This window comes from Pantherophis guttatus, chromosome 3, assembly GCF_059756535.1.
Source record: "Pantherophis guttatus breed Tessera chromosome 3, ASM5975653v1, whole genome shotgun sequence".
Classification (NCBI taxonomy): domain Eukaryota; kingdom Metazoa; phylum Chordata; class Lepidosauria; order Squamata; family Colubridae; genus Pantherophis; species Pantherophis guttatus.
In genome coordinates this window covers 58851254-58863370 of record NC_142065.1, presented here as the reverse complement: position 1 = coordinate 58863370, position 12117 = coordinate 58851254, and positions in this window count along the sequence as shown.

Genomic DNA, 12117 nt, shown 5'->3' with positions numbered 1-12117 from the left:
ACACAGCAGAGGTATACCACTTCCACAAGTCAGTAGGACAGCCCTAATCAGACATCACTTCTCCCTTCAAAAAGTATAGATGATTTGGCCTCTGCCAGCTCACAATGTATTCATCTTTTGTCTGATTCTGCTTCAGATTTAACTGCAAACTCAAGCCAAACAATTTCTGTACAGTAGAATGTGCATACATGATCCTTCTAAATTCCACTGGGTGTTAACAGTCCCAAAAATTATAAATACCCTATAGCCGCGATGGTAAACCTATGGCATGAGTGCCAGAGGTGGTACGCAGAGCCCTCTCTGTGGGCACGTGCGCCGTCGCCAGCTGCTCTTCTGGTTTCCAGCGCGCACATGAGCGCTGGCCAGCTGGTCTTCGCGGGCACCAGAGCACTGGAAAACGTCCAGACAACGTCCAAAAAACCACCCAAAAATGGCCAAAAATCAGGCATGCGCGCACCAGCCAGCTGGTCTTTGGGTTTCCAGCACTCTGACGTACACACACACATTTCGGTTTGGGCACTCGGTGCCAAAAAGGTTCGCCATCACTGCCCTATATCGCCCTAAAGTTTTACAAATCCATTGGATAACAAAAATAGCTGCTCCACATCTATATATTGGAAACAGAATTGCAACAAACAGCTGAAGCAAAAATCTTCATACAGGCAGAAGGATCATTTACTGATCTTTTTGACGAATATATAAACTTTACACAAAGTCACTTCAATGTATTAATTAATTACATCACTATCTTTAAAAAACAGTGGTTTCTCCTTCAAATCAAGCTTGAATCTTAAAATGAATACATTGACACAATGTTCATGGCAACATTGGAAATATCTGCCATTGTTTTCTTCCAGAATGTTTTTCAACTTCCCAGCTGAGTCTACAGTCCTGAAATTCCCTATCCCTAAGCAGTATTCTGTAAGAAGGCTCATTAAAGTCAATTTCAGCTTGAAGGACAAGTCTTGATACTATATTGTATATATACAATGGTTATAGCCAAACCCCTTAGTTATGGAGGAGGGGGGAATCCAAAACTTTATTGCGCAAGCTTTCACCTTTGTCAGAATTTTTAAAGCAAGATTTTTTTTATGGTAGGGCAAATGGGTAGAAGCGAGGAAGTCTACAGAGCAGGGCACATGTTTTGCCCATACAATTTGCAATTAAAAATATGTTTCAAATTAGAAATTATAATGAATGAGTAAGATAAGGCAGGTTCTTAGATGATGAAAATGATGGCAGCCAGTCAATTGGGAAGGTGGTGAGGAAGACTGCAAGTTACTCCCATAAATTACTGTTACCACTATTTCTCCTGAGGAGTCCTACATGTGCCCACAATGTTCCCCCACCTGCCTGGGCCCCACCCCAGTCCACCCACACTCCATAGTGCCCATCTGCACTATGTAGTGTGATAGTACCCCTACCAACCCACCAGAAGCTCTGATGGCACACCACAACACCCCTACAACCCCCATGCTCATTGCCTAGGACTCTCACCTGTTCCCACTTAACAGACCTGGGGTTACAGTGGTGACCAGGATTGCTATTATTAAGCAATGCAGTCATGTGACATCATGCTATGCAACCATATCAATTAGCGACTTAAACTCCAACCCCATTTGCCCTTGTATGCAAATTGGGGGCGATATCTTGGAGGTTAGTGTTGCTCAGATCAAGAAGGCCCCCCTCCCCCACTATTCAGCTACCTCCTAGCACTAAGGCTAGACATCTGATACGTCTACAGTATTATTAGGATATATGGATCATATTATACAAAAGTTAAGAGAAGACGTCTTCCAAATGTGCTGGACTATACAGCTGCTGTGAAATAGAGTCCAACACATCTGGATGGTTTCAGATATAGGATGTCTGGCTCAGGTAAATTTATAGAGAACTGCATTCAGTATAGAAATCCTAAAATGCAAGCTAGCAGTCCTAATGACAAACCACATGCTCTGGTAGAGAGCATTATATTCTACATGTTGTTCTCTATGTTCATATTGGTATTTTTCTTGGGCAACTACAGCATGGTCAGCCCTCCTACAGCTGAAGTGATTGATACAATTTCTCCAAAATGCGAATCAAGCCACAGGAATTTAAAGATCTTTTTGGTTTGGGTGGCGACTTTTCCTCTATGAAAGTTTACAGTTCGTGAGAAGTTGCTCAGGGGCTGGGCTCATTAAACCATAATGTGGTGTGGTTGGTTTCTGTCCAAAATATACTCATGCATTTCTCTGTTTATATTAACTTATGTTAAAGAAAACCGAATCCTTCTACAACAGATTTTGTTGCACAGCAAAATATTTTAATACTGTTATTTAAAGAATCATACATAATACGCCTGTAGCTAAAAATCAAATTTGTTTTTAATGTAACTAAAATAATAACATTTTATTTGAATGAAAGAAAAAAATTCACATTTTGTGAGATAACCAGTTTGAAATGGGGAAAATCTCACTATTTGATTAAATTTTCGGTGCTATTGTACTTTGCAACATAAGGCAGGCAAAATTACATCAATTTGAATACAAATGAGCAAACAACTGTAGCAGAACAATTTTCTAGCATTTGTGAATGCTGACAGATACAGCTTGTAAAACAGAAGAGCTTTTTCTCTGTGCCTACATCATTGTTTCTAGACTAAACAGCTGTCCTTTTTGACCGAAATGCTTTTTGAATTGTCTCTGCTTATGTATATCATTTTTTTGACTATTGAGTTGTTATCTGATATTTTGATGTTGTACAATATTGTAGTTTTACTGTAATTTAAAGATGTAATTTGGTCTTATAGTTGGGGTTATGGTGATATGATGTCCATTTTCTGAAGTCTGAATAGCAGCAGCATTTCAAGTACCATATACTTCTGTGGTGAATTACAGCTATAAGGCTTTGTGGCAGGACTTTTTCCAGAATTATAGAAAAGAGTTCTTAGCCAAACATATCAAACTTTAATTTTAAATGTAAAAGACCTTTATGCAAACTTTCAATTTTATAGTAGTGAAATGAAACTGGGTTCTGGAAAATGCCCACCATGCAGTTATGGTTAGATTGGACATTAGAACCAGGAAAAGAAAATATTAAGAAAGTATTTAGTAGTATAAAACAACTTTCTGGAGAAGACAATAGATTATGTGACCTCATTAAGAACTGTTGGTGGGCCTTGCTAACTTTAAGGCCACATATGGTATTTGTTCCAGAATATTTTGTCTTGAAGAATAATTATATACTACTTCCTTGAAATGATTCCAGATAAGGCATTTATTCTGCCATCACCCAGCTTTGTCTGCAGAATTTGGGGTTAGATTCAGACATCTTTTGGCCTGTGAGGTAGATGGCTCATTCTTTGAAAAATATTTGAACAGAAAACTTTTCATCCCTTCAACTTCTAAATTATATTAATAATTATATTTTTCTTGGGAAAACGTGGCATACATCTAGTTTATTTCATTACATTGCCTAGCTCTGTCAACCATAAGATTGTATTTGGGATTAACGCAAAAATAAGTGCAGCTGAACTCAAGGACCTGGTTCACATTCAGATTAAGTCTTAGCAAGAATTATTTGATTTGGGTCTGGCACATTGTACGAACCCTGACACTGTGGTTTCTAAGCCATGCTTTTTAGTGTGTTTTTTGAAGGAAGCCAATTATAGTTTAGTCAATAAATTATGGATTAGTACAGTAAGTGACTGAAGGAAGGAAAGCTTACTCCTGAGTAAACATATATCAAGGTCTACAAAAGCAAAGTACTGTAACAGAAATAGGTGACACTATCGATGCTGATCTCTCTCAGTTTTTTTGTACAAATCTGTCAAGTTCAATTTTTTGTGCTGTTCATTTTTGTCAATATTCGCCAAGGAGGCAAACTGTCTTGCTGCACTCATGGGGTTTTGTGCAAACACTGCAGCTAGAAGACTTGGCTTAATGAAACACTCTTACGTTTCAGTGTATTTAACTGGTTCAAAACTGAGAAATTAGGTGCCCGTTCCACCCTGTTCCTACCAAGTTAACAGCAGCACCAGTTTCATTCCAGAAACCATACCAAGGAATAATCTACATTACGGTTTTAACAATAGAGAAGAAAGCCCCTTTAGTTATCCTTAATAAGCAATTAGGAATGCAGTTTTACAATGCTGTACAGTAGTCTGTATTACTGTATTACTGTCTGCCTACCTTTCTCTATTTTAAGTAACACTGCCATCTACTGGCAGCTATATGTTAACATCGTACAATTAGTCTATTTTTCAGCAAAGATTGAGCTAGTCAAAGGAGCAATAAAGTGGCTTCCTTTTTTTTTCTTTATATATTCCAATACCAAATAATAGAAAAACATGTAGTTTTTTTCCTGTATTATTAATTAAATAAAATCAAGGATTCTCTCTGATGATGGATAAAAAGGTGACAGACTCAATGATGCATCGTTGCCCAAAATAACTCTAATCTGCGGCTAAATTAATGTTGCTAGACAGCTAGTACAAAATGTGGCAATTCTGGCGGAACCTCCCATTTACAAGAAGAAATTTGTTCCATCTCTCTTGTTTTGCTGCTTAACTTTATCGGATTTAAAACAGAACATTCCTGTCCACACATGGGACAATGAGCTGCAAAGAATGGAAAGTGGAAGGAGCCCTCATAGCTCATCAAGTTGCCTCACTAGCTGTCTTTAAAAGACAGAGGTGGTATTCAGCAGGTTCTGACCAGTTCTGGAGAACCAGCAGCGGAAATTTTGAGTAGTTCGGAGAACCGGTATATAGCACCTCTGAATGGCCCCACCCCCATCTATTCTCTGCCTCCTGAGTCCCAGCTGATTGGGAGGAAATGGGGATTTTGCAGTAACCTTCCCCTGGAGTGGGGTGGGAATAGAGATTTTACAGTATCCTCCCCTGGAGTGGGGAGGGAATGGAGATTTTACAGTATCCTTCCCCTGCCATGCCCACCAAGCCACACCCACAGAACCGGTAGTAAAAAATTTTGAATTCCACCACTGAGCCTCATGATGTTGTTTCCCGTCCTCTCCAAGCTGTAGCCAAGGAAGCCTAATTTCATTGTTAGCTCTTCTGGAGTTGCCATTAAAGATCTCAAGGACATTGCTGATGGTAGAGATGGTAGGGGCTCAGAAATGCACCACTGCTACCAGCCGCTTGAGCTGCCCTCTCTGGTTGCTGAGCACTGCCCTCCTGGCCATTTGACGCATGCTTCAGGAAAAACTGGACTCTTGACTTCCCCAGGAGCAGCTGCAGCACTTCAGAGAGCTCCATTTGAAGCTTTCAGAGGCATCTAATAAATATAGGCAGAGGCGGTTCTTGAGTTATGACCAATGGTTTCCCAAGGCCACAGCTCTGCCAAACGCTGGAAGTAAATACCAATTTTCGTAAAAAAACATCATAAAATACGATCACATGACTGCAAGATGCTGAGAATGACTGTAAATGTAGCCCAGTTGCCAAGTGACTGAAGTGTGGTCACGTGATCATGGGGGGGGGGGAGTGTCCATTAGAATTTTGTACCAGCAAGACTAGCTAAGTTGTTCAAGGATAAGTGCTGAAAATGCAACCAGGCACTGGGCTCGTATTACCATATGTGGTGGATGTGCCCAAAGGCAAAAAAATACTGGACAAAAATACTCACTTGGATAGAAAAAAATGACAAAGGAACACATAGACTTAAAAGCGGAAATATTTCTGTTGGGTATTGTACCAGAAAAATATAATAAAGGAAATATGTACTTAATACTACATGTGTTAACAGCGGCTAGAATTGTATTTGCACAACACTGGAAGAGCATAGAGATCCTTACAGAAGAGAATGTAATAAAAAAAAAATACTAGAATGTGCAGAAATTGATAAATTAACACTTAAAATTAAAGACAAAGAAGACACTGAATATTTCTTAATGTGGGATTCGTTCTATCAATGGGTAACGAGCAGAAACAGAAGTTAGATTTCAAAAAATACAAGAGAATGACTTATTTTGTAAAAAAAATGGTTTATCAAATGGATAAGTAAGCATTATTGTCATTATATGTTTATTATCAATGTTATGATAAGACATCATTGTTACTATATTATTATTACTAATGTTATGAATGCTATTGTTATTATGGTGATGATTATTGCTCAAACTAACTATACCCAGACAATACACTGTTTATGTAGACATTGAAATTTTTGCTCTTTCTATATTTATTTTTTTTAAAAAATAATTTCGTATCTGGGTCAGAACTTCAAATGGTCACTAAGAGACCAGTTGTAAGTCAAGGACAACCCATCTGGGTTTAGCAATCTTTTGAAAGAGTGCTAGACCTGTCTGTACAAAAAGTATTAGGATTCTGGTTGATTTAAAATGGGAAAGAGAGGCAGTTTTTGCTAGCTCAGTTACTGCATCTGCTGATAAGGGCTTTTTCTTTTTCTTTCTCTTTTATTACTTTGGGAATGTGCCATTGTTTCATTCTCCAGTGCCACTCTGAATATTCCATTGGCTACTTCAGATGCTGCCAGCCAAATGCTACACTGCCATCTCTGCCTCCTTTGCAGTGCTTATGAATTCCGGATACAGGGAGCTGGGGTGAAATTGGCAAGAATTCTTTTTTTGAAGAAAAAAGTATTAATATTTAAAGACATAATTGAGGGCAAAAACCAGAAAAAAGGCACGAAAAACAAAAAATTGAAACAGAGATTATTTATTTATTTATTTATTTATTTATTTATTTATTTATTATATTTCTATACCGCCTTTCTCCCATAGGACTCAAGGCGGTGTACAGTCAAGAAAAATATAGACACACAAACATCATAAAATTGCTAATTAAAATTATTACTTAGTTTGGTCAATTAAATAAAACCCAGAATTAGATAACATTTAAAAAATCATTCACATGTTCGTATGTTTAGCCCCGCCTGTTGGAATATCAGGGTCTTGAGGGCACGGCGGAAAGCACGGAGATCAGGGATATTCCGTATCTCCAGGGGCAGTTCATTCCAAAGGGTTGGAGCCCCCACAGAGAAGGCCCTCCCCCTGGGAGTCGCCAGTCGACATAATTTGACTGACGGTACTCTGAGTAGTCCCTCCCTGTGAGAACGAACTGGTCGTTATATAGACTTATAACATTAAATTAAAAACCTCAGAATAACATTAGTTTGGTCCTACTAATTAAAATACCTTATGTCAATGTCAAACTTCAGCTGATGATTTAAATCAAGATAATGTGGGATAATTAATGACAATAACTATTAAAGTATAAATTATAAATCAATGTAAGTGATTATAATAATTTCTACCATTTAAAACTCTTTTTTATATACAAAGCTTTATTTATATTTTTAAAAGAAGATAAAAACTAATACAAACTAATAAAAAGTTAAAACAAAGAAAAAGAAATCAAAGAGAAGGCTAAAAATGCAAGATAGGAAAAAATAGTGAAAGAAAAGTACATAAAGAAATGAATTCCCATCTTGTTTATAGCAGTTATAAGTACAATCATAAATTTACCTCTTTCTCTAAGGTTATAATATGTCCTTCTTTCTATAATCTATCCTACCTAGTCATCAAAACCATAAATCATAAAGTTCAATTTTTCCGTTTTCCCCAAAAAGTCTGTTAGGGGTTTCCAGTCAGCAATAAATATAGTTATTGTCTTTTCCCTAATCAAAGAAATTAATTTGGTGATCTCAGCAAATTCTATCATCTTCACCAACCATTCCTCTGTTGTAGATATTGCCAAGTTTTTCTATCTTAATGCATACAATAATATCACTGCAGTTTTTATATGCAAAAATGAAGTTCCATAACTTTTTCCCAACGGGTTTCCACCAGTCCCAAAAGAAAAACATCTGGTTTCAATTGTATATTAATGTACTCTATGTAATGAATCCATTCTATTTCTCTAGTGACCTAAACCTAACGAAATACATCATTTCATAAAAATTCTCTTTAAAATTATGACTTTTTCAATCCTTTCAACAACATATTTTCCCATCTTCATCCTATAGGTAGTCCTTGACCATTTGTTTAGTGACCGTTCAAAGTTAAATGGCACTGAAAAAAGTGACTTATGACCGTTTTCCACACTTTCAGCATCCCCATGGCCATGTGATTCAGAAATTCAGAAGCTTGGCAACTGGCATGTCCCAGGATCATGTCATCACTTTTGAGAACTTCTAACAAGCAAAGTCAAATGGGGAAGCCAGATTCATTTAACAACCATGTTATTAACTTAATAACTGCAGTGATTCACATAACAACTGTGGCAAGAAGGGTCGTAAAAACTCACTTAACAACTGTCTTGCCTAGCAATGCAAATTCTGGGCTCAGTTGTGGTTGTCGCAATAGCAATAGCACTTAGACTTAAACATTGCTTTACAGCCCTCTCTAAGTGGTTTACAGTCAGCATATCCAATTCTTGAATACAGCTCATCTGTCTGGAACCCGCACTGCATATGGGACATAAATACAATTGAGAGAGTCCAGAGATATTTTATGAGAAGAGTCCTCCATTCCTCTAACTGCAATAAAATACCTTATGCCACCAGACTCCACATTTTGGGCTTAGACAACTTAGAACTACGCCGACTTCAGTCTGACCTAAGCACAGTACATAAAATTATCTGCCACAATGGCCTTCTTGTCAATGACTACTTCAGCTTCAACCACAACAATACACGAGCAAATAATAGATACAAACTCAAGGTAAACCGTTCCAAACTCAACTGCAGAAAATATGACTTCAGTAACAGAGTGGTCAATGCCTGGAATGCACTACCTGACTCTGTAGTTTTTTCCCCAAAACTTTAACCTTAAACTGTCCACCCCATTCCTAAGAGGTCTGTAAGGGGTGTGCATAAGTGCACCAGTGTGCCTACCATCCCTGTCCTAATATTTCTTTTTACTTACTCTTCTCATGTATTCAAGTTATGTTTATACTTTTACCTGTTATCTTATATATGCATGACAAATACACTTATGATTATGATTATAATATTGCCCCCAACAATCTGGGTCCTCATTTTACTGACCTCAGAAGGATGGAAGGCTGAGTCAACCTTGAGTCAGTGAGAATCGAACTGCCAAACTGCTGGCAGCCGGCAGTCAGCAGAATCAACCTGCAGTACTACATTCTAACCACTCCGCCACAACGGCTCATTGTAAGTCAGGGACTACCTGTGTAACCAAAGTGTTCAGCCTGTTTTATCAAATTTTTCTTCTCTTTCAAATGTCAATAGAAATTCATTGTTTGTAGATAATTTCAGTGTTCAAAATCATAAGCTTTCAATCTTCCTAATAACTGTAAATAAGAAAACCACTGGAAATTACACCCAGATTAAAAATTCTATCCTTATTTTGCAAGTGGTAAAGAAACTCAAATAGTAAAACCTTATGTTAAAAGAAATCCAGTATTCAGATACAATGTAAGACCACGTATGTAGAAATATGCAGGTAGCCCTTGTTTAGCAACTGCCTGGCTTAACAACGGTTCACAGTTGTGATGGTGATGAAAAAGTTACTTCACAATTTATCCTCACATTTGGAACCTTCACAGGTTTGTACAGGTATTTCTTGAGTTAGGACCATATCTGAGCCTATCCATTATCGTCATAAGTTGTTGTGGTCATAAAATGTCAGAGGTTTTATGATCCTTTTTTTTTTAGCGGTCATTAAGCAAATGCCAAGTATCAAGCGAACCCATTGCTCACAGTAATTTGTGATTTGTGGCAAAACCATTGTAAAACGTAATCATGTCACCTCAGAATTTTGAAAATGCGTCTGTGTTGTTGGGGCACCCAAAGTACAGCCACGTGACTATGGTGGGAGGGGGGGAGAAGGGTGACCATTGGAACTTTGGCTCTGGGTCATAAGTCTTCTTTTTCAGGTAGGTCATAACTTTGAATGGTCAGTAAGCTGCCGGTTGTAAACTGAGGGCTGTGGACCAAAGGAAAGCTGAAATAAGATCATAAGCATAGTCATGGTTTCATTTAGTGAACACTTTCTTAACAACTAAGTTGTGAGTCCCAACTGTGATCACTAAACGAGGACTAGCTATAATCCAGGCAAAGTTTCAATGTCAAATGGAATTCCATATCAGATTTCTCTTTCAGATGTAAGGCTACTTACAACATGAATGCATACTTCCAAAACTTAATTTGCTATTCTTCTATAAAAGGGATGTGATTTCCAGTGAGAACTGCAAAGTATCCTAGTAGCTCTAACAATATACAAAGTGAGTTTGTTATACTTTGTGGAAATACGATATTTGGTAATATTTAATACAAAAATAACAGGATGGTAAAAGGATGCAACCTTTAGATTTTGTTTCATTCTGTTATAAATCATCTTCTAGAATTATTGAGATTCTCAGTATTGCTATCAAGTATTTTAAAAAATGACCTGATCTAATTATTATATTTCTAACAATTTTTAGAATTATAGATTTTAGCAAGAGTAGCTAGAATACTATGCCATTGGTAATGCATTTTTGCAATATATACTATAAATTTAATATTTTTTCTTCCACGTAGCCATGCTGCATACCATCTGTTCTATTTAAATTCTGCATCCATTTAATCACACCTTGTTTCTGAATTGTATTTCAGGAACAACTTGTAAATAAACTCCAGCAAAAGTTCTGAATTATGCATTATAAATATTTCTTTAAGTCCAACTAGAAGGTCTATAAGTGTTCAGTCTTGTATGTAATCCTTTTAGAACTATACAGCTAATTTGGAGATATTGAAATGAATAAGACGATTCTGACCATTTGGAAAAAAAGAATCTTGAAGGATTTCATCTTTGTCTTATTAGAACTTGCAGTCTGAACAAGTTATTGTCTTTCCACTGCTCAAATTTATTTTCTACATTTATTTTCATGTGGATACACTGTATGTATATTGAAGACCCCTTAATATTGAAGCAAGAAGTTATGGATCTGGGTCGCTTTTTTTGTAAGATGTATATGAAATCAGAGGTATTTGGGTAAGCTACCTAGAAGTCGTGCTTTCTCAATAGTAGCAAGCCAACCAACCCAGTCCATAATCCAAGTTAAAATAAGTTAATTTAATAATACTGTTTGAAATTTGGTCCTTTTGTTGCCTGTGAGACAGTCACAAGCATAGAGCAGCAGAAATGAGAAGGAGGCTGCTTGATGCTGTTTTCAATCCCTCTATCGCAGTGTTTCCCAAACTTGGGAACTTCAAGATGTATGGACTTCAACTCCCAAAATCCCACAGCCAGCCATGCTGGATGGGGAATTCTGGGAGTTGAAGTCCACACTTCTTAAAGTTCCCAAGTTTGGGAAACACTGCTCTATCGTGTCAATGACTTGACACCCAAACTATTTCGGAATGCTAAACTGTCTTCCAAAACAGACCAATTGACCAGTCAATGAAGCAGAAGAGAAGTTCTGAAGGAACTTTCATAAGTGATGTCCCTTCCATTTTACTCCACAACTCTCCTTTATTCCACCAACCTGTCAGGCAGGTAGGTTGAAAGGTGATTAAAGACCTTGGGAACCTACACACAACTGCCCAACCCTCCACTCCAGCTTAAAAAGAGTAATTGGTGGTTGTTTTCCTGCCAGTGGTGGGAAAAGAAATGCAGTTGGAGAAGCCCATCAATTGTTGCCTTTAAATTGAACATGTAAGGACAGCACTGACCAGCCTCATCACTGAAGCAGAAAGCAAAATAGAGTTTAGCATGCGAGACACTTTATGTCAGACTCCCTTTGTGCCAACTAAGGAGAGGGAATGCATGCCAATATTGCTGTGAAGAAGAACCCTAAATTACTGTCTGCTATACATTGGTTAACACTACAGGCTGTTCTGTTCTTTAAATTATAAGTAAGCCTGGCAAATAAAAGTGTTGCCGTGCCATCCATTTGGAATGCTTTTTCACTTAAAACTAAAGAAAGCCCTGGTCCAGATTTTGTCTTTTGAAAACCTAGACTGGAGCGGGGCCTTTTCTTCAGCAGCCTTGATCGTATGGAAGGAAATGTTTCTACACCTCTTGCAGTTCCTGTGAAGTTCAGCCCTATCATCTGGTGGAGTAAGGTAACCACCTCCAGCAACACATTCCAATTTTCATGAAAGTGCAGCAAGCTATTAATTATTAACCCCAGTATCATTGTGT